At 41.7% G+C, this 25,457-nt stretch overlaps 1 long non-coding RNA gene across 1 annotated transcript in view; it reads left to right on the forward strand.

Annotated features, from left to right (window-relative positions):
- The window catches only part of LOC140194548 (uncharacterized), a 65,769-nt gene extending 43,866 nt beyond the window's left edge, over nucleotides 1-21,903 (forward strand). Inside the window, exon 3 of the long non-coding RNA XR_011885241.1 lies at nucleotides 21,720-21,903. This is a non-coding gene — a long non-coding RNA (uncharacterized lncRNA). The remainder of the gene's footprint in view (nucleotides 1-21,719) is intronic.
- Nucleotides 21,904-25,457: the final 3,554 nt, after the last annotated feature.

Raw genomic sequence — 25,457 nt, forward strand, 5'->3', positions numbered from 1 at the left:
TGAGCTTTCCTTTCAAGTTTTCTGATGCTTAATCTTCTTGTTCATTTTACCAATCTAACTTTGCATTGTTTCCTTCTATTAAGATTATTTCGGTCTCCAGGATCAGAGGTGCTGTCTGAAATCACATCACTCTTGAGTGATTGAAGTTGGAGCATAATACAAAGCTGACAATGGAATTAAGAGGAAAGATATACAGTATGGTGCAAAAGCCTTAGGCATATATATACAGTATAGCTAAGGTGCCTAATAGTTTTGTACAGTACTGTAGTAATTTTATGTATTACACTGTACTGCTGCCACAAGTAAAAGCAAATTTCATGACAGATGTGATTGATGAAAAACCTGATCCCAGTATGGCTCCGTACTTTGAATTGAGAGTGTTAAAGAGGCGGGGAGAGAGAATTCATGGTTGGGGAAAGGACAAGGAGGAGGGAGGGAACGGGAAGCACCCAAGAGACATTCTGTAATGATTAATACACCAATTGTTTGGAATCCAATGACCTTGCCTGGTGCCTCAGGGCCGGATGTGTCTGCAGTCACCCCTGGCACACTTCTCTGTCACCCGCCCCACATCCCTCCCGCAGTGTTCCACCCTCGCCATTCCTAACATCCTTTGCTTCCGCCAGATTTACAAACTTGCCCTCTGCTCCATGTTGAAAAATACAGTACTGCACAAAAGTCTTCGGCACACTAGCTGTATCCGTTAGTCTTGCGAGACCATGGATCTGTGCCTGGGCACAGGCCTGGGCAAGGTTGTATGGAAGACCAGCAGTTGCCCATGCTGCAAGTCTCCCCTCTCCATGACACCAATGTTGTCGAAGAGAAGGGCATTAGGACCCATACAGCTTGGCACCAGTGTCGTCGCAGAGCAATGTGTGATTAAGTGCCTTGCTCAAGGACAAAACATGCTCGACTGGGCTCGAACTCACTACCTTCAGGTCACTAGTCCAATGCCTTAACTACTTGCCCACATGCTGTATACATAGGTATGTACCTCAGACTTTTACACAGGGTTGGTACAGTTGAGGTCAAAAGTTTACATACCTTAGCCAAATAAATTTAAATTCAGTTTTTCACAATTCCTGACATTTAATCCTAGAAAACATTTCCCGTCTTAGGTCAGTTAGAATCACTACTTTATTTTAAGAATGTGAAATATCAGAATAATAGTAGAGAGAATGATTTATTTCAGCTTTCTTTCATCACTTTCCCAGTGGGTCAGAAGTTTACATATACTTTGTTAGTATTTGGTAGCATTGCCCTTAAATTGTTTAACATAGGTTAAACATTTTGGGATGCCTTCCACAAGCTTCTCACAGTATGTTGCTGGAATTTTGTTCCATTCCTCCAGACAGAACTTGTGTAACTGAGTCAGGTTTGTAGGCCTCCTTGCTCACACACGCTTTTTCAGCTCTGCCCACAAATTTTCTATCAGATTGAGGTCAGAAAATGATGTCAAGTCTGGTTCATCCTTGGGAGCAATTTCCAAACGCCTGAAGGTACCACGTTCATCTGTACAAACAATAGTACGCAAGTATAAACACCATGTGACCACGCAGCCATCATACCGGTCGGGAAGGAGACGCATTCTGTCTCCTAGAGATGAACGTACTTTGGCGCGAAAAGTGAAAGTCAATCTCAGAACAACAGCAAAGGACCTTGTGAAGATGCTGGAGGAAACAGGTAGACAAGTATCTATATCCACAGTAAAACGAGTCCTATAGCGACATAACCTGAAAGGATGCAAGGAAGAAGCCACTGCTCCAAAACTGCCATAAAAATGCCAGTGTACAGTTTGCAAGTGCACATGGGGACAAAAATCTTATTTTTTGGAGAAATGTCCTCTGGTCTGATGAAACAAAAATTGAACTGTTTGGCCATAATGACCATCGTTATGTTTGGAGGAAAAAGGGTGAGGCTTGCAAGCCGAAGAACACCATCCCAACCGTGAAGCATGGGGGTGGCAGCATCATGTTGTGGGAGTGCTTTGCTGCAGGAGGGACTGGTGCACTTCACAAAATAGATGGCATCATGAGGAAGGAAAATTATGTGGATATATTGAAGCAACATCTCAAGACATCAGCCAGGAAGTTAAAGCTCAGTCGCAAATGAGTCTTCCAAATGGACAATGACCCCAAGCATACCTCCAAAGTTGTGGCAAAATTGCTTAAGGACAACAAAGTCAAGGTCTTGGAGTGGCCAGCACAAAGCCCTGACCTCAATCCAATAGAAAATTTGTGGGCAGAACTGAAAAAGCGTGTGTGAGCAAGGAGGCCTACAAACCTGACTCAGTTACACCAGTTCTGACTGGAGGAATGGAACAAAATTCCAGCAACTTACTATGAGGAGCTTGTGGAAGGCTACCCAAAACGTTTGACCCAAGTTAAACAATTTAAAGGCAATGATACCAAATACTAACAAAGTGTATGTAAACTTCTGACCCACTGGGAAAGTGATGAAAGAAATAAAAGCTGAAATAAATCATTCTCTCTACTATTATTCTGACATTTCACATTCTTAAAATAAAGTAGTGATCCTAACTGACCTAAGACAGAGAATGTTTTCTCGGATTAAATGTCAGGAATTGTGGAAAAACTGAGTTTAAATGTATTTGGTTAAGGTGTATGTAAACTTCTGACTTCAACTATATATTTATTGTGAGTCTAATGGAGTTGTTAACATTCACATCTAAATATAATCAGAGTGACACTTGAATTAAGTGATTTGATTGTTTTAGCTATAAAACTAAAAATGTGGGTCCACTGACATTTGTGGTGAAAGGCGGGTTGTGGATTGAGGTGGATCTTTGATCACATTTGGTAACCTTTTCCAGGAGCTCTATTTTTAGTTTTATTTATACAGTCCAGTAACAGGCCCTATTGGCCCATATAGCCCGCGGTGCCCAATTACACCCACGTGGCCAATTAATCGACTAAACTGCATGTCTTTGGGATGTAAGAGGAAGCCGGAAAACCTCGAGGAAGCACATGTCGTCAGGGGGAGAAGTTACAACCTCCTTACAGACAGCGCCAGGAACTGAACTTGGGTCACTGGTGCTGCGATATGTTGCACTAGCCGCCATGCTCGTGTGCCGCCCTGACACCCCGATTAAGAGCATCAGTGCCGCATTGAAGTTTTAGCTGCAGCAGCAAACCCTGTCTGTTCAGGAGGGTGCAGATGATTTGAAAAGTATGAAGGACATCGTCTAAAACCCTGCACATGCTTCTTAAAAGACAAGACTTTGAAACCCAGAATAATTGAGATCTGTTTCAGGATATTGCTGTGAACTTTATGGATCAGCTACCTTTGTTTAAAAATGAATCATTTACAAGGTTTTAAAGATTTAATTTTAGTGATGTGGGCCCTTCTGGCCCTTGGAGCCATGTAACCCCTGATTAACGCTAGCCTAATCACGGGACAATCTACAATGACCAGTTAACCTACCTGGTACGTCTTTGGACTGTGGGAGGAAACCAGAGCATCCGGAGAAAACCCATGCAATCCACTGGGAAAGACATACAGAGCCTCCTTTCTGAATGGCGCCAGAATTGAACTCCGAATTCTGGAACTCCCTCAGCTGTAATGTTGTCACCCTAGCTGCTACACTACCGTGACAAGGCGATTGCTCCTCACAAAGTGATGAGGAACCATTTGTTCAAACTGCTGCAGTCCTGTGTTGGGAAACTAAAAGTTGGAATTTAAAACATAAACTAACTGGATCCGAATATTGAATATACTTGGCTTCAAGGGAGCACACCTCAAAAGTAATATAAGAGAACATATGGAATATATAAGCATTACTGTTTGTTAAAACACTATATTCTTAAAGAGCCACACACACAAAATGCTGGAGAAACTCAGGAGCTCAAGCAGCACCTATGGAGGGAAATAAACAGTTGGTGCTTCAGGCCAAGATCGTCATCAGAAAACCTACTATCAGGTTGCACTTGTACACGGGACAAATACTGAATGCTGTCCTCCCATTTAAAAAAAGGCCCCAGTTACACAGACTCCCGTAGAATATGCAACTAGACAATGGGAGCTTGGTGTCTGCGAGTTGGCGTAAGGGACTGAAAGCTGGAGGCCCGGGAAGCAGCCTATCCTGGAGTTGGAGGCCTGTCTGCATGTGAGAGTGGGAGGCAGGAAAAGGGCTTGTTCTGCTGTTGTTATTTTGTTTTGTTGCTGTTTTTGTGTTGCTGTTGCTTGTGCTGTTCTGCTGAATGCGGTGGGCATGCTATGTTGGTGCCTGAATGTGTGGTGACATTTGTGGACTGTCCCCAGCACTACCTTGGGGTGTGTTGGTGATAAACTCAAACAGCGTGGTTTCACTGTATGTTTCAGTGTACATTTGATAAATAAATGAATCAAAATTTAATTACACATCTACAGCTTTAAACCTTGCTGATTCGGTCCCGTTTTAGCCCTGGCACAGGGCTATTGAATGAAGGCCCTTAGTTGCATGAATGGTGATTACTCGTATTTTAACCATTTTATTGAATGAAGGCAAGGCTTTTGACCTCACAAGGAAAAAGTGAGAGAAAATGACCAAGTTTTCCTCCAGGTAAGAAATTAATAAACTCTTTGTTGCTGGTGTCCCATTGCTTGTTCAGAGAAAAACGGTCATGGAGTCAAAGGATAGAAGCAGACCCTTCAGTCCAACTGGGCCATGACAACAAAGATTTCCATCTAAACCAGTCCTATTTGCCGATATTTGGCCCATACTCCTCTAAACGACGTATCTGATCATAAAACTGATTCTGATTCAGAAATGTAGCTATCTCAACCACTTCTTCTGCTGGATTGTTCCATCCTCTGGCTGAAAAAGTTGCCCTTCAGGTTCCTATTAAATCTATCCCCTCTCACCTTTGACCTATGCCCTTTAGCTCTTGAATCCCCAACTCTGGATAAAGAGTCTGTGCATTGACCCTACCTTATTGTGAAATAGGTGATTGTGCAAAATGACACGTTAGTATGATTTTCATTTTTGTCAGCAATTAGGCAAAAGATCAGTGTAGCAAATTAAAAGTATTAGCATTGATAGGATTTGAAATATGGAGGTTCATAAGTCAGTATATTTCACAATCTCTCAGAGCAGTACACGGTTATAGACCTTTTTTCTGTGGGCAGAGGATCAGTAGAATGCATGCTTACATGATTTATTTAGGGTTTCTATTGATCTGTTGCTAAAGTTTCCGTTATTTGAAATACTCTGAACAAGCTTCTGGGATTCAGGTTCTGTAAACACTTTTAACAAACTCCTGAATATTAATGATTCAGTCCGTGGAGTTGAGTCACTTGATGGATCTTGTGCGCCATCTGCTGGGAAATGCAAGATAAAGCAATAAATGAGATGTTTAGAGGAACTCACACAAAATGCTGAAGGAACAGACCTCGGCTGGTTCAGATTCATTTACTTATTACATTGAGATCAAAACATACAGTGAAATGTGTCATTTCTGTTATCACTCAGTACAGTCTAAGGATGTGCTGGGTGGGGGCAGCCTACGTATGTTTCAAATGTTCTGCTGAGCGTTGTGGGTATGCTATGTTGGCCCATATTCAGGTGCTAACATAGCATGCCCACAATGCTTGGCAGAACAACACAGAACACTACAAGCAACAAAACAACACCAGCAAAACAAACCCTTTCCTCCATGTCACCCATACACCCAGATAGACAGTCTTCTGAGCCACCAACAGACTTGCAGACAATTAGATTTCAAATTTCCCAGTGGCCTTCAGTCTGATAGACAATAAACAATCTATGAGTAATAGGCGTAGGGAATAAAATTCAATGTTTTGAAGACCCTTCATCTGCAAAATCTATTGCATTTGTAATTTGCTGGAGGAAATCAGCAGGTCATCCATAGGGGAAGTGGATGTTCTTCCTAGAAAGTTGGTGTTGGATTAAGGTGTAGAATTATTATTTTTCTTGTTGTTTAACTTTCCTATGCTTACAAGTGTTTTTATATCATCACTTATATACAGATAAGTAGTCAGTTGCTTCTGTATTTTTCTATAAGATTCTTAGTTTTCTGTAGCAGGTATCCTACCACTTAAATCTGGCTTTCTTATAGGTTAATCATTATCCTTGGAATTTTGTTAGCTGTAGTCTGAACGTGTTCAAAGTATGTATACTTTATACAACTTGAGATTCATCTCCTTACAGACAGCCACAAAACGAAGAAACCCAACGCATTAAGACAAAAGAAAACCGTCAAAACACCCAAGTATGCAGAGAGGGGAAAAAAAAACAAATGGGGGCAAGCAAGAAAAGTAAGCAAATAGCATTCAGAACTGAAGTTCACAAAAGTGAGCCCGCTGAAGCCCGTTAGTTGCAGGCCACAGCCTCAGGTCAGTGCAGAGACGAATAAGCCTCACAGGGCAGCCAGCTGAAGCCCAGATGACCACAATGGCTTTTTTCTCTGTCCTTCCTTTGTTCACTTGGCTCCTCTTTCTTGTTCATTTTCTGATCCTGTAACACTTAATAAGACAGCCATGAGCAAGCGCTTTCATGCCTCATTTTTGACTTCTGACGAACCTTTGGATTGCAAAAGCATTAGGATCCAACACTGCTTTTAGGGAGCAAATGCACAATGCGACAATGTGCTTGCAAGTCAAGTCACAGGTGGACCCTGTGTGGTAGATCACTTTGAGATCCTTTGGAAGGACTTTACTGGAATTTGTTAATCACAACATAACATCATATGACAAAGCCCTTGTAAGATCTGGAGGATTCACCTCAAAAAAAAACCTTTTTTTTGTCAGTAACATATTAAATGTCAAATATATTGTTATAACTATGCTTTCAAATTAAATGTCATGCAGAGGGTGTTTCTCTTGACTTTCTTCTCTTTATAGTTATTTTGCTTCTCAATCAGTTTTTATGGTGGTTAGATTAGCATTACGCTTTCCATTCTAGGATGTAGACACTTAGAATCTATTTAGTTTCTTCTGGTTTACAGTAGAGAGTTGTTATTTTCTTGTAGTTCAACTTTCCTGTGCTTGCTTGCATTTTTAAATAATTACCTATACAACAACAGTATAATTGTTCGGTGAATTTTGCAGGAATTACAGTACAGTTGTTTCTGAATTTTTCTAGAAACTTCTTAGACTTCAGTAGCAGGTGTCACACCATTTGAATTTGGCTATTTTATTGGTTAATTGCTACAAATGGAACTTCTGTTATCTCAAGTCTCTCTGGGTATGAGACAACTTTGACTGCCTTCTCCTTTGTCTTATTTTTCCTCAGCTTCACTTTCTTTGTTCAATCTTTGTTCTTATAACGCTTAATCAAATGGCCGTAAGTAGAAATTTCATAAGACCATAAGACCAAAAGATATAGAAGCAGAATTAGGCCATTTAGCCCATCAAGTCTGCTTTGCCATTTCATCATGGCTGATCCAATTATCGTCTCAGCCCCAGTCTCTGCCTTCTCCTGTATCTCTTCATGCCCTGACCAAGCAAGAATCTATTAACCTCTGCTTTAAATATACATCAAGATTTGGCCTCCACAGCTACCTGTGGCAAAGAATTCCACATTCACCACTCATCAAGTTAAGTTTATTTTCATTTAATTATATACATGTATATGACATATATAACTATATAATGTATGTAGAAATGAGGCAATGGTTCTTGGAACTAGGGTGTAAATGGTGCACATAACACACAGAGCACATGATAACATGAAAGTAAGGATAAAATCTACAGATGAATCACACATAAATAATGAACTAAAGTGCATTAATATTAAATATTGTGAGGTATGGAACAGATTAGGCAGTGACACTTCGAATACGATGCGGCAGGAAATTCAGAAGCCAAATGGCCTGGGTGAAGAAACTATTTCTCATTCTAACCATTCTTGTTTTTATGTATACATAGAAACATACATAGAAAATAGGTGCAGGAGTAGGCCATTCGGCCCTTCGAGCCTGCACCGCCATTTATTATGATCATGGCTGATCATCCAACTCAGAACCCCGCCCCAGCCTTCCCTCCATACCCCCTGACCCCCGTAGCCACAAGGGCCATATCTAACTCCCTCTTAAATATAGCCAATGAACTGGCCTCAACTGTTTCCTGTGGCAGAGAATTCCACAGATTCATCACTCTCTGTGTGAAGAAGTTTTTCCTAATCTCGGTCCTAAAAGGTTTCCCCTCTATCCTTAAACTGTGGCCCCTCGTTCTGGACTTCCCCAACATCGGGAACAATCTTCCTGCATCTAGCCTGTCCAATCCCTTTAGAATCTTATACGTTTCAATCAGAGCCCCCCTCAATCTTCTAAATTCCAACGAGTACAAGCCCAGTTCATCCAGTCTTTCTTCATATGAAAGTCCTGCCATCCCAGGAATCAATCTGGTGAACCTTGTTTGTACTCCCTCTATGGTAAGGATGTCTTTCCTCAGATTAGGGGACCAAAACTGCTAATCATAGTCTCCTGCCTGATAGTAGGAAGTCAAAGATTATGGGTGGGTGGGATCCATAATAATGACCTCTCTGGCTAAAGAAATTCCTCCTCATCTTTGTTGTAAAAGGACAACCCTCTGTTCTGTGCTGTGTCCTCTGGTCTTTTATGCTTCATTTTTGACTTCGGAAGAAATTCTGAATTGCAAAAAACATCTTGTTTTGTGATTGGACTACCTGCTTAAGCCCATCACCCCTACAGGTGCATAGGCCTCGGACCGCAGTTCACTAGAGCCCTCTGCCCTGTGCCAGTCTTTCAAGTTGTCCCCAGGGCTAGCCCGTCTTCTTGGTAAGATCCTTCCTTGCCCAGGGCTGAGAACTTTGAAGGTGCTGTTGTTGGTGTTTCTGTAGCTCTGGGTGTTTAAATGTTGGAGTTATTAGCCCCTTATCCAACCCTCCTCCTTTTACAGTCAGGCTTAGGACCATCCATGGAGTTGCAAAATTATCGGAACCCTAGATTTCTACATATTCTGATAAATGTTTCTTAATATTATATATTTTATTTATATTAGCATAAATAACATATATATATTAGTATAATGCACTAATTTATATTCGTATAATAATGCATTATTTAATACTAATTTGATATAATATGAGATACTATCATATCTGGGTGTTCCAATACACTGACTGCCCTCATGCTCCTTGGTGGTGCGTATCATGGGATTGGGAGGTGCTGACAGAATAACAGCAGAGAATTCTGTAGATCATGAAGGGCCCTCACCATCTGGAACATGCCCTCCCCTCGTTACTATCATTGGGGAGGTGATACAAGAGCCTAAAGACACACACTCAACAATTTGTGAACAGTTCCTTCCCCTCTGCCATCAGATTTCTGGGCAGTCCATGGACTCATGAGCACTACCTCATTATTCCCCTTTTGCACTACTGAGTTATTTAATTTTGATTGCAAGTTACTACATATTAATGTCTTATTCCTGCACTGTACTTGTGTATTTAATATTTCAGTAATATTTGAACATTATTGCAAATATAATTAAGCATACTTTGTTTGTATAGATAATTATTTATGGACTATATGAAAAAGTACGTAAATGGCATACCTCATGATACTACCATGTCATACGTGCGCACCTTCCTTAAAATAAACATCAAGTTATATTGTGGACTTTTATCTTTTCCTTTCAATTAGTTTTATGTTTTGGAGTTACAAAACTTAACAGTGGTGATGAAGTATTTTTAAAACAATCTTGAGATGACTACCCACCTGTTGAAGCGTACAAGATTTTTATGTTAAAAGAAAAGAGTGGCGAGAAATTCGAGTTAAAAAAAAAAGTACAGCGCATGTCTCTTCAGGTGGGGGAGAGAGAACGTTGAGTCTTTTATAATAGGGCAGTAAACAGAAGAATCCACGAGTTTATAAACAATGAGTACTGTGTGATAATAATCATAATTTAAAAAAGAAGCAGAAATGGCTGGCTACATTGGAAAGATAGACATATTTGATTGCACAACGGACAACTGGCTATTATATACAGAGCAGATTGAGCGATATATTAAAGCACATAAAATATTCAATGAGAAAGGAGTACCAGTTTTGCTGAGTACATTTGGGTTTAAAGGCATACAATTTGTTTCCAAGTTTAACTGTTCCAAACCTAACCAGCTGATATGAGCTTTGCTGAAAGTAGTGCAGGAACATTTAACACTGAAACCATTGTTGATTGCAGAATGCTTTAAGTGGGATCAAAAGGTAGGAGAGTCCATTTCAGTTTACATGGCAAACGTTATCATATTGGTAATGGGCTTAATGATGCACCGAGAGATCGCTTAGGTTATGGAATGTTACAAGAAAGCATTCAGAAAACAACGCCTAACTGAAGCATAACTTAAATTTAAAAGAGAAGTTGAAATTGCTGTGTCAATGGAAATAGCAGACAGAGGCGCAATTGAGTTGCAGTCAGGAATAAAAGTGAGAGTAAACAAAATTGCAACTTCTAAACAGAAAACGGCTTGGCTAAACAAATTGCATTACCCTTGTAGCAGGTGCTCACATATTGCAGACCCATGCAAGTTTAAAGGCAAAATTTGCAGAAAATGCAACAAAGTAGAATATATACAAAAAGCATGTTGGACAGACAAAAATAAATGGACTCCACAGGGACAACAAAAAGATAAAAATTCAAGTTGCAATTTCAAATAGAGCACTAATCTACATGCTGCTGACGAAAAAAAATCTGATAGTCATTAGATTAGATTATGATTAGATTAGATTATGAGGACATGCAGCCCTCTTTTATTGTCATTTAATAATGCATGCATTAGGAAAAGATACAATGTTCCTCCAGTATGATATCACATAAACACAAAATGGACCAAGACTGAAAAACTGACAAAAACCACATAATTATAACATATAGTTACAACAGTGCAAAGCAATATCGTAATTTGATAAAGAACAGACCATGGGCACAGTAAAAAAAGGTCTCAAAGTCTCCCGAAAGTCCCATCATCTCACGCAGACGGTAGAAGGAAGAAAATTCTCCCTGCCATGAATGTCCAGCACTGCAAAATTGCCGATGCAGCACCCTGGAAGCACCCGACCACAGCCGACTCTTGAGTCTGTCCGAAAACTTCGAGCCTCCGACCAGCCCTCTGACACTGAGCACCGAGCACCATCTCTGCCGAGCACTTAGACCTCTGCCCTGGCCGCCAGCAACAGGCAAAGCCGAGGATTTGGAGCCTTCCCCTCTGGAGATTCTCGATTGCACAGTAGCAGCGGCAGCGAAGTGGGCATTTCAGAAGTTTCTCCAGATGTTCCTCCGTGCTTCTCACGTCTGTTTTCATCAAATCAGAATTGTGCACGGCACCCTACTTAACAAATACAGATATCATTCCGGAGCGGTCACGTGCACTGCATCGGGCTGCCACCTTCTCCTCCCTCCATGAGGGAACATGAGAGTGATACAGAACTGAATAGCCTTGAGAATTACAGTGTGAGAACTTACAATGGATAAGCAACATGGTTGACACCAGAAACGAACAGCAAATTAACTGAAATTGAATTGGGACTCAGCTGTTTCAGTTGTTCTACAAAATTAGTTTGAAAAGCATTTCAAAGATACTTAACTGAAGCCTGCAGATATCCAATTAAGAACTTATACTGGGGAAAAGATCATTCCAGTGAGAATGATATTTATAACAGTAAAATGTAACAACAAACAAGCCACATTGAACTTGTATGTTGTAAAAACAAGAGGGCCGGCATTGTGTGGATGTGATTGGCTGTGACAACTACAACTGGACTGGAGATCCATCCAACATTTGTATGCCACATCCCCTGTAATAGAGTCAAATGAAAGTGAAGTAAGAAAGATACTGGATGATACCACAACTGTCTCCATACTGTACAACATGAACCATTACCCACAGGTGGTGTTGCCTCCGGTTGGAAAACATATTAGACCAAGGAAGGACCATGTGGCCCAGAGGAAGCAGTTTTTGTAGAAATCCTCAGATATGTTAATCAGGCAGCCACTTGCAAAACGTGGCTTGGTTTCAAGCTGGAGGAGAGTTCAAGGAGTTTTAGGAAAGTTGTAACCATTCAGCTTTTTTGAGTATAAATAACCAGAATCTATTCTGCGTGTAAGTAAGGTTACTTCAAGTGGAAGACAAAAGCTGCTTGTAAAGGTGATGTAAAGACCAAAGCCCAGCCGGAAAAATGGAAGACAGAAAAGAAAGGAGTCGATGGAGATACAAAAACAGAAGATTCGTCAGATGATATTGTGGATGAGAAAACCGAGATGACAGACCAGATTGTGAGGGGCGCAATAGACGGATTAATAAGAGAATATTTCCGGTTAAGATGTCGCTTCCAAATGTGTGCAACAGCTCACGTAGTTAGAAAGGCAAGAAATTTGACAAAAAAAATCACTAAAAACAGCCTTTCTGGGGTAAATTGTGTTAAATTATAAACCATAAACAGTGAGGTGTATTCGGGGGAAGAGCTGAGATGGTGTGTTGCAGAATCGATGCAGATGGCGTAAGCCATTTGGAGGGGAGAGGTCGGGGACAGTGGAGTTCCAGTACCTGTGCAAGTGGCCTGGGTGCAAAGCTGGATTGCTCTGGGCTCCAAGAGGAGAGGTCGGGGCAGAGGATGCACATACAACTGGCCCAGAAGAGAGGTTGGATTGCTTTGGGCACTGAGTTGCTTTGAAGAGCTTGAGAGTGGCTTCGGGCTGGGCGGCGAAATCGGAACGAGTCGCTGGGTAGCATGGACTAGGCCCTGAGCCCCACACAGTAGCCAAGTCCTAGTACAAGGTATGATCCACTGTTTAGACAGTTTAAATGCTGGCCCAGGTTGGAGGTGAGAACCAATTTCATTTGTACTCTGCGATGTTCACTCCTCTCCCCAGGAAGCCAGAAGCTTTTGCTGTCCTGTAGTCTGTTCAACTTATACACTGGCGTAGATAGACTGAAAAGACAGCATGTCAGGTTTCTGAAGTGAGAGCCATAAGACCATAAGATATAGGAGCGGGATTAATTATGCCATTCAGCTCATTGAAGCTGCTCTGCCATTCCATCATGGCTCATCCTGGATCCCAGTCAAGCCCATACACCTGCCTTCTCTCCATATCCCTTGATGTCCTGACCGATCAGGAAATGATCATCTTCCACCTTTAGTATACCCATGGACTTGGCCTCCACCACAGTCTGTGGCAAAGCATTCCACAGATCTACTACTCTCTGGCTAAAAAAGGTTCCTCCTTACAATTTTGTTCCCTGTTCACAATCGGCACTAGTCTCTCCATTGTGCTGAGGCTATGAAGACTGCCCCAGCTGCTGTGGTCCGTGCCTGCTAATATAATGAACTAGGTCTGCTCCGGGTTGCTCTGGGGTTTGGATCTGAGGACCCAATTTGGTTCAGAATGTTGTTGTTTGCTTCAATTATTTGCCTGATTTGTGTTTTTGTTCTGCCTTCTATGCACATTGGGTGTTGGTCTTTTATTTTTGTCTTTTTTTTCCCTTTAATTGTGTTCTTTTGGGTTTCTTGTTTTGTGGCTACCTATAAGCAAATAAATTTCAAGTTTGTACAATTTACACATGCTTTTATAATAAATACCCTTTGAATTTTTGAATCCTGAATACTCCAGTGAACTAAATACATCTTCCCAAAATGAAGATGTACAAACTGGAAGAAGACAAAGAAAGGAGAAGACCTGTTAGAACCGCCTCCTGCAGTTTCAGAGTCAACTCCTGCAACCACCACGGAGGAGGCCCCAGAACCTGAGATTGTTTTCACAGCCACAAGTCTCACCTGCCAGGCACAGTGGCCTCCATTGTCAGGAAAAGCATTATCCTACAAAAGTAAGAAACTCTCTACAGCAATTAAATCTTCAGGCCTGAATGGGACAATTTAAAATTCTGTATAGTTCATAGGGAAACAGGGAGAAGTGTTGTGTATTTAATGTTTCAGTAATACTGCAAGTATGTTGTTATTTAAGCATCCTTTGTTCAAATAATTCATTATAGGTTATATGTAAAAGTACATAAATGGCATACGTCATGATGATACCGTGTCATATCTGTGCACCTCGCTTAAACATGATGTTAGATTCACATTTCCGCTTCCTGTCTTTTACTTTCAATTAGTTTATGATTTATACTTTATACTTCGTACTTTATTGTCGCCAAACAATTCATACTAGAACGTACAATCATCACAGCGATATTTGATTCTGCGCTTCCTGCTCGCTGGATTACAAATGTTAAATATTAAAAATAGTAAAAATTAGTAAATATTAAACATTTAAATTATAAATCATAAGTAGAAAATAGAAAATGGAAAGTAAGATTTGGAATTACTAAACATAACAGTACTGCTGCCACAAAACAAGAAACTTCGGGATTTTTGTCAGTGACAATAAAATTGATTCTCATTCTTATTATGGTACACATTACAGTCACTGTGCACTTGGGGTGGAGAGAATGAACATTTACATAGCTGTTATATATTTATTGAGATACAGCATGGAATAGGCCCTTCCAGCCCTTCAAGCTGCACCAGCCAATAACCCCCAATTTAACATTAACCTAATGAAGGGATAATTTGCGAAGAGGGATTAACCTACCAACCAGTACGTCTTTGCACTGTGGGAGGAACTTGAAGCACCTGGAGGAAACCCATGTGGTCACGGGGAGAACATACAAACTCCTTACAGGCAGCAGCGGGTTGGGGTGCTGGTCAAGTGGGCTGCTTTGTCCTGAATGCTGTGTAGCAACTTGAGAGCTTTTGGCTCTGCACTCATCTCGACAGATGGAGAGTATTCCATCACGCTCCTGACATGTGCCTTGTAGATGGTGTAAAGACCTTTGGCTGTCAGCACTTGAGTCACTCGCCACACAATACCTTGCTCCTGACACGTTTTTAGTTGCAGCTTTTACCTGTCTGTGGTTGATCCCTGGGATATTAATGGTGGGAGACTCAGATACATAATACCTTCGAATATCATGGGTGTGTAGTTCAACACTTTCATTGTTTGGGCATTTTTTATTCCTTTGGGCATGGTTTATTTGGTGATTACAGTATTAAATACTACAGTACTTCACAAGTATTACTATACAATGTACTAATTATTTTATTTTATTTACTATTTATTTATTTAGATATACTGCATTATAAAGCACTTTACCACACTTTAGTATTACAGCACTTCACAGCAATATTAAAGAAGGCAGTCGAGCCCTGAGACCTGGTAAGCTCGCTTGGACATTGTGTGCCCTTTTCTAGGGACACGGACCTAACCCCTGAAGTGGAGCGGGGAATCGGCACAGTGCAATACATAATTATACCACAAATTGCAATAAGAATTATAACATTGACTTATATACCAACTCTGTCCTTGAGCACATCAACAAGTGTGTAGATAGAGTGACATCACAAAAACACATAAAAGTTTTCCCCAACCAGAAACCATGGATGAACAGAGAGGTTCATCTCCTGCTCAAAGCCAGAGATTCAGCCTTCAGGTCTGGAGACCGGGAGGCTTACAGCTCAGCCAGGGCCAACCTGAGGAGGGGAATCTCTCAGGCTAAACACATATACAAACAGAGAATCGAGGAGCATTTCAACTCCTTGGACCCCTGGCTCATGTGGCACGGCATACAGGTCATTACAGACTTCAAACCACCTAGTACTGTGCCCCCTTCCAGCTCTGCTTCCCTCCCTGATGAGCTCAATTACTTCTACGCTTGCTTTGACTGAGAGAACAAGGAGTTCACCCTCAAAGCAGATCTCCCACCTGGTGAACTGCCTCTCTCACTTTCCACCTCCGATGTATGCGCCACCCTGAGCAGGGTGAATTTACGGAAGGCAGCTGGTCCGGATGGAATACCTGGCTGTGGCCTCAGAGTCTGTGCAGGGCAGTTGGCCAGGGTCTTCACGGACATTTTCAATCTGTCCCTGGCCTAGGCAGTTGTCCCCACAGGCTTCAAGATCGCCACCATCGTGCCAGTGCCGAAGCATTCCACTGCCACGGGCCTGAATGACTTCCGCCCAGTTGCACTCACCCCCATCATTGCAAAGTGCTTTGAGGGACTGGTTCTATCACATCTGAAATCCTGTCTGCCCACTACCCTGGACCCCCATCAATTTGCCTATCGCACCAACAGGTCTACAGAGGACGCCATCTCTATGGCACTTCACTCTGCCCTGACCCACCTGGACAGCCCCAACTCTTACGTCACAATGCTGTTCGTTGACTTTAGTTCGGATTCAATATTGTGATACCCTCCAAGCTGATCACCAAACTTCGGCAGCTTGGTATCAGCATATCCCTCTGCAATTGGACCTTGGACTTCCTGACTAACAGACCCCAATCTGTTAATTGAGGCAACCTCTCCTCCTCCAGTCTCACCCTGAATACCAGTGTGCCTCAAGGCTGTGTGCTGAGCCCTCTTCTGTACTCCCTTTTCACCTATGACTGCGTTCCTGTACATGGTTCTAGCTCCATAATCAAGTTCGCAGATGACATCACAGTGGTTGGGCTGATCAGAGAGGATGACAAGATGGCCTACAGGGATGAGGTCCAGCACCTGGCCACGTGGTGTGCTGACAACAACCTGGCCCTTAACATCCAGAAGACCAAGGAGATCATTGTAGACTTCAGGCATGCTAGGAGCCACACTCATGTCTCCACTTACATCAAGGGAGCTGTAGTGTAGCGTGTATTAAGCTTCAAATTCCTTGGTGTCCACATTTCCAATGATCTCACCTGGTCCCTGAACTCTTCCATCCTGATCAAAAAGGCACAACAGCACCTTTATTTCCTGTGGAGCATCAAGAGAGCTCACCTCTGTCCCAGAATACTGACGGACTTTTACCGCTGTACCATTGAGAGCATACTCACCAACTGCATCTCAGTGTGGTATGGCAATTGTCCTGTATTGGACCGCAAAGCACTCCAGCGGGTGGTGAAAACTGCCCAGCGGATTATCGGCACCCAATTGCCCACCATTGAGAACATCTACCATAAACACTGCCTGGGCAGGGCGAAAAGCATTATCAAGGATGCATCTCACCCTAACCATGGATTTTTTACTCTCCTCCCATCTGGTAGGCGCTACAGGAGCCCCTGCTCCCACATCAGCAGGCTCAGGAAGAGCTTCTTCCCTGAGGCTGTGACCCTGCTGAACCTCACATCACAGCGCTGAGCAGTATTGCACCCATATTGTACTGTCTCAGTACTTTTATATTTGTGTGCTGTAGCACTTACTTTTTATTCACAGTTATTTTGTAAATAATACTCTTCTTTTGCACTTCTGGTTAGACGCTAATTGAATTTCATTGGCTTTGTATCTGTACTCAGCACAATGACAATAAAGTTGAATCTAATCTAATCTAATCTAATATTAAAATGAAACAAGTCATACAAAAAGAGAGCAAAAGTAGTGAAATAGTGTTCACGGGTTCATTGACCATTCAGAAATCTGATAGTAGAAGGGAAATTGTTCCTAAAACGTTGACTGTGTGTCTTCAGGTTCCTGTACCTCTTCTCCAATGGTGCAGGTTGAGTATCCCTTATCTGAACTTCCTTTGAGCGCTGCCATGATATCACAAATGGAAAATTCCACAAGGCTCTGGGAAGGTTCCCAGACATTGCACAGATGCTTACACTTCACAGACAGTTCTGAGATATGACTGCGTATGTATCACAATAAATAATAGTAATCAACAGAAGTTAATGAAAAATAATAAAGTGACAATTGAAGACCTTGATTGTGTATTGGAAGAATGGATTCATTAGTGTCAGAGTGAACATATGCCACATAATCCACACACATAAAAAATGCTGGTGAACGCAGCAGACCAGGCAGCATCTATAGGAAGAGGTACAGTCGACATTATGGGCTGGGACCCTTCATCAGGACTAACTGAAAGAAGAGATAGTAAGAGATTTGAACATGGGAGGGGGAGGTGGAGATCCAAAATGATAGGAGAAGACAGGAGGGGAGGGGTGGATCTAAGAGCTGGAAAGTTGATTGGCAAAAGGGATACCAGACTGAAGAAGGGAGAGGATCAGGGGATGGGAAGCCTGGGAGAAAGAGAAGTGGGGAGGGAAGCCCGGAGTGTGGAGAGCAGGCAAGGAGTTATAGTGAGAGGGACAGAGGGAGAAAAAAAGGGGGAAAAAATATATAAAATAAATAAATAAATAAGAGATAGGTTGTGAAGGAGAGGTGGGGCATTAACGGAAGTTAGAGAAGTCAATATTCATGCCATCCGGTTGGAGGCTACCCAGACGGAATATAAGGTGTTGTTCCTCCAACCTGAGTGTGGCTTCATCTTGACAGTAGAGACATATCAGAATGGGAATGGGACATGGAATTAAAATGTGTGGCCACTGGGAGATCTTGCTTTCTCCGGCGTACAGAGTGTGATAGTATGCCACATGATAGCATGTTGATCATGAAACAAGCAAAGATCTATCATGACAATTTCAGTATTGAAGGTATTTGTAAAGGCATAGTAGCAGTGATTACCACAATGCTTTACAGTACAGGTGATCTAGGTTCAATTCCCATCACTGCCTGTCCTTCCACAGTCCAAAGACGTACCGGTTGGTAAGTTAATTGGTCATTGTAAGTTGTCCCGTGATTAGGCTAGGATTAAGTCAAGGGGTTGCTGGATGAGGTGGCTTGAAGGCCCAGAAGGGCCTGTTCTGCACTGTATCTCAATAAATAAATAATCTATCATGATGAACTGAAAATTGTAGGTAATTGTGAATATTTGGTAGGCTGGTTGCACCAATTTAAGAAAAGGCATGGCATTAATTTTTTAAAGATTTTGAAATTAAAAAAAAATAAAGGATGTGCAGGGTTAGGGATAAAGCAGCAGAGAAATTCATTGATGAGTTTGTGAAGATCAGCGCTGATGAACATCTAACACCAGAACAAGCCTACAACGCTGATTATTTTTATACCTCACATAAAGCCTAAGAAAAGTAAAATAAAAATACAGTGTACTGTAACCTTTTAATCAAAACACAGCATCATAGATGGAGACTGAAAGCCTGCTGTTGTTTGTTGTTGTTCAACAGCTGATTCAGGTATTCTCTCAATGCTTCTGTGCTGCTTTTCTTTCCCTGCACACATTATATTTTTTTGATATTAACGGTACATAATAATTTGTACTGTTAAGTACAGTTGTGTGATGAACAAGTGTAAGACAAAGTCTACTTACCAGTAGTACATAAATTTACAGTCAAAAATGATGGGGATGTCAAGCTATCTCCTTATACTGTATATTTCAAAATCTGAAAGATTTCTAGCCCCAAGAATTTTGGATAAGGGGTACTCAACCTCTAGCATTGAGAAAAGGTCGTGTTCTGGGTGATGGGAGTTCTTAATGATGGATGCTACCTTTCTTAGGCATTGCCATTTGAAGATGTTCTCCAGTGTGGGGAAGCCAGTGTCCATGATGGAGCTGGCTAACTTTACAACCCTTTGCAGCTTTTCCTGATCCTGTGTAGTGGTCCCTCCATACCAGCTGGTGATACAACCAGTTAGCATGCTCTCCACTGCTCACCTGTAGAAAGTTACTTGATTCTTTGGTGACATATCAAGTCTCTTCAAATTCCTAATAAAATTTAGTCGCTGATGTGCCGTCTTCATAATTATATCAATTTGCTGGGCCCAGATATATCTTCAGAGATGTTGACACCCAGGAACATGAAACTGCTCCACCTTTCCCCCGCTGACCCCTCAACGAGGATGGGTGTGTGTTCTCTCGACTTCCCCTTCCTGATGTCCACAATCAATCCCTTGATCTGACTGCCACTAAGGTTGTTGTTGCAATACTACTCAACCAGCCAATCTTTTTCACTCCTGTACACCTCCTCATCATCGTCTGAGATTCTGCTGACAGCAGTTGTGTCATTGGTGAATTGGTAGATGATTGTCTAGCCACACAATCATGGGTGTAGAGCAGTGATTCCCAAATGTTTCTGGGTTACCAGCCCCTTGGCTCACAGACTTCATCCCCAGTGATCCCCCATCCCACCGCCTTTCTCACCATTCCGTAAAACTATAATGAATTTTGATTTACAATATACAATGAAAATAAAATAGGAACTGTAAATTCAAAGCAGTGACAAGTAATTGCAACATTTATTCAAATCTATTTAAGGCTACAAATAATTTCTTGAATTACAGTAAAACAATTTTCATCAACAAGTTTACACCATATATTAGTAGTCACCATATATTCACCACTTCATTGCTTTTTCATCTTTCAGTGAGATGGATGGGCTTGGTGCAGTGATATCAGCTTCTCAACATCAGGCTGAATGTCACTCAGAAGGAGTCTCAGTTTAGTCATTTGCAATCTGATTTGTTGCCTTGAAAGAAGTCGGCTGACTGTAGTGAATCTGTTGCTCCACTAACTATGATATTGGAAACGCAATAAAGAACACCTTGACCTTTTTTCCAACCATGCAGAATAGTATTCAGTGATTTCTTTCTGCACCCAAAGGTCTTGATATGATTTTTCAAACCTCAGCTTCTGCTCAAAGTCATTTCACAGTGAGATCACTTCTTCCTCCATCCTTCCTGTTAATTCCTCATTACAAGTGTTCAGGAATGGATTTATTACCCAATCTGGAACTTGGATTGGGAGGAGATCCAGAAATCTGTCCGTTGTGCTGCTCACCTAGTTGGGCACAGTATATTTGAAGGTCATCATCTGGCATTCTTTCCTCTGCCTTCACCCTGCCTTGAGTAGCTGGATCCTGGACATCCTGTCAGATCACCGGCAGGTGGTAAGAGTGGGCTCCCTCACCTCTGCCCCTCAACACAGATGCCCCTCAGAGCTGTGCACTAAGCACCCTCCTTTACTCTCAGTATACCCATGACTATGTCACCACCCACAGCTCCAATCTGCTAATTAAATTTGCTGACAACACATTGATTGGCCTAATCTCAAATAATAATGAGGCAGCCTGCAGAGAAGAAGATATCACCCTGACATAGTGGTATCACGAAAACAACCTCTCCATCAGTGTCCCAAAAACAAAGGAGCTGGTTGTGGACTACAGAAGGAATGGAGACAGGCATCCCTATTGACATCAATGGATCTGGGGTTAAGAGGGTGAACAGCTTTATGTTCCTCAGCATAAACATTACCGAGGACCTCATGTGGTCTGCACATACTGGCTGTGTGGTGTAAAAGGCACAACAGGCCTCTTTCACCTCAGACGGTTGAAGAAGTTTGGTGTAGGCCCCCAAACCCTAAGAACTTTCTATAGGGGCATAACTGAGAGCATCCTGACTGGCTGCATCACTGCCTGGTATGGGAACTGTACTTCCCTCAATCACAGGACTCTGCAGAGAGTGGTGCGGACAGCCCAGCGCATCTGCAAATGTGAACTTCCCACTATTCAGGACATTTACAAAGACAGGTGCGTAAAAAGGGCCCAAAGGATCATTGGGGACCGGAGTCACCCCAACCACAAACTGTTCCAGCTGCTACCATCCTGGAAACAGTACCGCAGCATAAAAGCCAGCACCAGGACCAGAAGGCTCCAGGACAGCTTCTTCCATCAGGCCATTAGACTGATTAATTCATGCTGATACAATTGTATTTCTATGTTATATTGACTGTCCTGTTGTACATACTATTTATTATAAATTGCTATAAGTTGCACATTTAGATGAGATGTCTAAATATATACTCATGTATATATAGGATGTAAGTAATAAAGTCAATTCATTTCAATTCTCTTTCTCTCAGAGAGGCTCAGAAATTGGAAAAGGTTGTGACAGCCATTTGAATAGGATTAACTTGGACAGAAATGTGAAGACAACTGATATAACTTTGATAAGATTCACGTCATTTCCTTGCCACTGAGGATGGATTTCATTAGACTACATGAATAATTCTGACAAAAAGTCAATTGAGTTGATTACTGAATAAAGCAGGAAATTAAAAAAAAATCAGTTTCAGAAAGCACATAAAAGCAGTTTCTGTTTGAGAGCCATCTCTGTGCAACAGCAAGAGTACAAGCAGTTCATTATTCTCAATACAAAGCTCACAAAATAGTTCAGAATTCAGAACATGGGATGTGATTTTATTTACCGCTATGATAATGATTTGTGCAACCAATCACGTAGGTTTTTTTGCAACAAGATGTTGTTTGTGAATGATAAATATGTACATTAAGTACAGCTTTTTTCAAGGAAGTAATAACTCCATGGGCGGGGGGGGGTCCTGTCATTGACTATCATCTGTTGGACAAGCAAAAATTTTGGTAACTGGAATGTCCTCCTCTTTGAAAAGTTGTTCAACAATACAAAGTATTGACTACTCCTTTGTATCTATTTCTAGCGCCTTTGCAAACAACACCACTTTCCTTCATTTTTATGAAGCAAATATAACCAAGAAGTAAAGACTTATTGCCTAGCAAAGTTGACTCATCTAACTGCAGGGCAAATTCTGTTGCCCCAAGTATGTTGCACAATAGCTTAAATTTCCTTGGACATTTCATTTATTCGTCTTTGAACAGAGATATCACTGAGCAGAATCGTTTTAACTATTTGATCTGGTGACAAATGCAAAACTGTACTCAGACCCTCCCTTTCTGCTGGCAATATCAGTTCCTCTCCAATTGCAAGCCGCTTTCCAGATTCAGCAATGAGCAATGAGATGTTGTATGAAGCACACAAACCATCACTGTTTTGTTATTAAGTGCTGAAAGTTTTCATAAAGTGACTGAAAATAAGCCAAGTTCTTGTTTGCTTTATCAGAGTGTATTCTCTTCAGATGTTCAAAGGAGCCTGGCTGGTTTCATTGCCTTACTTGGGGAAAAAAAAGACAACAGACACAGTGGCAGCTATTACTTGCTTGGTGCTGATATAATTCCATATTTCAGATACTCCACACTATACTGTCTACACTTCCTTTTTATTTGGTCTGCTTTTGCCATTTTCATTATGGATTACTGACCATGGTCAATCACTTATTGCTTAAGTGTCACCTCAAGTGCTGCAATTATTAAAGGGGAAAGTTATGATGTCATAGCTCAGGCAAAATCTAACTGTCTGCTTAAAGGTGCATAAAGAGGGGCAGTGATACCTTGGTTGGGCTGTGGGTTAGCAAAATGCAGTCATGATCATCTGAAAGAGCAGATTCTGATCTTCACCATACTTTAATTCACAGGAAATGCATCACTGCATGATTAAAGTATAAGAATCATACTAGCTAATACTACACAACAGTAGTGAATGGCAATATTGTGCCAATGGGTCCAGAAATAAATTTCTGCAGTCCAGATTTCTCATGATGTGTGAAACAGAGAAGAGTAACATTTTTTGAGCAAGGTCAAGGAGAACAGCAGATCAGCAAAAGATGAGGTGATCATGTGATTGTGATCAGTTATAAGGCACTGACGAAATGCTTCTTAATTTATTGCTTAAATTAAGCTTGCAATCCCTCAGCTAGCCCCCCCCTTGCTACCCAGTGCACCCCCCCTTAAGAACTCCCACCGCCCCCAGAGGTGTAGTGACATAGCCCACAGTGGGAATCATTAGTGTAGAGAGAGCAGAGCAGTGGGCTAAGCACTCATCTGTGACGTGCGCCGGTGTTGATCGTCATCAAGGAGATGTTCTTTCCAATCTGCACCGACAGTGGTCCCCCAATGAGGAAGTCAATGATCCAGTTGCAGAGGGAGGTACAGAGGCCCAGGTTTTGAAGCATGCTTATTACTGAAGTGATGATAGCGTTGAATGTTGAACTGTAATCAATAAACAGCAGCCTGACATCAGTATTGCTGTTGCTCAGGCAGTCCAAGGCTGAGAGGAGAGCCGGTGAGATTGCATCCACTGTGGACCTGGCGTTCATTTGCTTTCCACTGAAGGTACCTGATTTTACACCCATTTCTGTAGCAATCCTCTAAATAACCTTTTAATAAAACTCAATCTGAAAATGTATTCACATGACTTAATTATCTATTTGGTCTTTGGTTACTGCTGAAGTTTCAGCTGGAGCTGCATTTATTAATCACATTGTGTTCAAGTGCACCTCAGTGCTTTCAAGATCAGACTCAATATCCTTGACATCATCTGAGCTACAGATGAGTTATTAAAACAGCCTTTCTCTGCACTTAGCTGGCCACAGCTTTGGAATCCTGTTTCTAAAATCTTTAGTTCATTTATGATCTCAGCTATGAAAACTGTTGTCTGAATATTTACGATGTTCTCATGCTTATCCTTTGGGTCACCTGGATTAAACTGGCACTGCTAAACAAAGTCAAATGTGTCATTGTTCATGAATTAGAGGGAATGTGGTAGTTTCTATTCAATTTGTACTTCAAACTTCAGTTTTGGGTCATAAGGCTTGTGAGCATGAGGAACATCCTGAATCCATAAGCACCCATTCCTCCTTGGTCTCAGACCCTATCGAGAATGAAAACAACAATAGGATAGAAATTGGATCATTAGCTTCCATTCCTTACTTTCACATCATATATAAAAGTGTTTTATTCTGGGTGAATTCATGTCCCATTGGGAATTGAACCAGGAATGACATGTACTAACCAAGCTAGCAGCTCTTTGTTTCTGACATTTCACGTGCAGTTCCTCACACCACTGTTCACATGATTTTAATTTCTACCCTTACTTAAATTACCTGAAAGTTTTGGGTGCAGCCTATACCTGCTATTGGAAAGTCAAAGCACAACTTACAGAAAGACCATAATATATAGAAGCAGAATTAGGCCATTTGGCCCAGCGAGTCTGCTCCACCATTTCATCATGGCTGCTCTATTTTCCCTCTTAGCCCCAATCTCCTGGCTTCTCTCGGTATCTCTCCATGCCCTGACCAATCAAGAATCTATCAACCTCTGCCTTAAATATACATAAAGACTTGGCCTCCACAGCCATCTGCGCTAATGAATTCCACAGATTCACCACTCCCTGATAAAAGAAAATCGTTCTCATCTCCATTCTGAAAGGATGCCCCTCTATTCTGAGGCTATGTCCTCTGGTCCTAGATTCTTCCACCATAGGAAACATCCTCTCCACATCCACTCTATAGAGGCCTTTCAATATTTGACAGGTTTCAATGAGGTCACCCCTCATTCTTCTGAATTCCAGTGAATATAGGCCCAGAGCCATCAAACGCTCCTCATATGACAAGTACATCCTGCTGCTTTGTTGCATTTATCACACTGCCGTCATTGGCAGGCCAAGAGCTTCAGAAATGATTGCACGCTGCTCAAGGAGTTTGGGGTTCAATTCTGGCCCCACCTGTCAGAATTTTGTATGTCCTTCCTGTCAGCACGTGGGTTTGCACCAGTTCTAACCTACCGGTTGGTAGGTTAATTGGTCATTGTAAATTATCCTTCTAGAGTTAAGTAGGTGGTTTGCTGGGTAGTGTGGCTCATTGGGTCGGAAGGGCCTGTTCCACGTTGTATCTCTAAGTAAATAAATAAATCTCTACAAAAGCCCCCTTAACATGCTACGAGTAACCGTG

The sequence above is a fragment of the Mobula birostris genome, chromosome 3 (genome assembly GCF_030028105.1).
Source record: "Mobula birostris isolate sMobBir1 chromosome 3, sMobBir1.hap1, whole genome shotgun sequence".
Classification (NCBI taxonomy): domain Eukaryota; kingdom Metazoa; phylum Chordata; class Chondrichthyes; order Myliobatiformes; family Myliobatidae; genus Mobula; species Mobula birostris.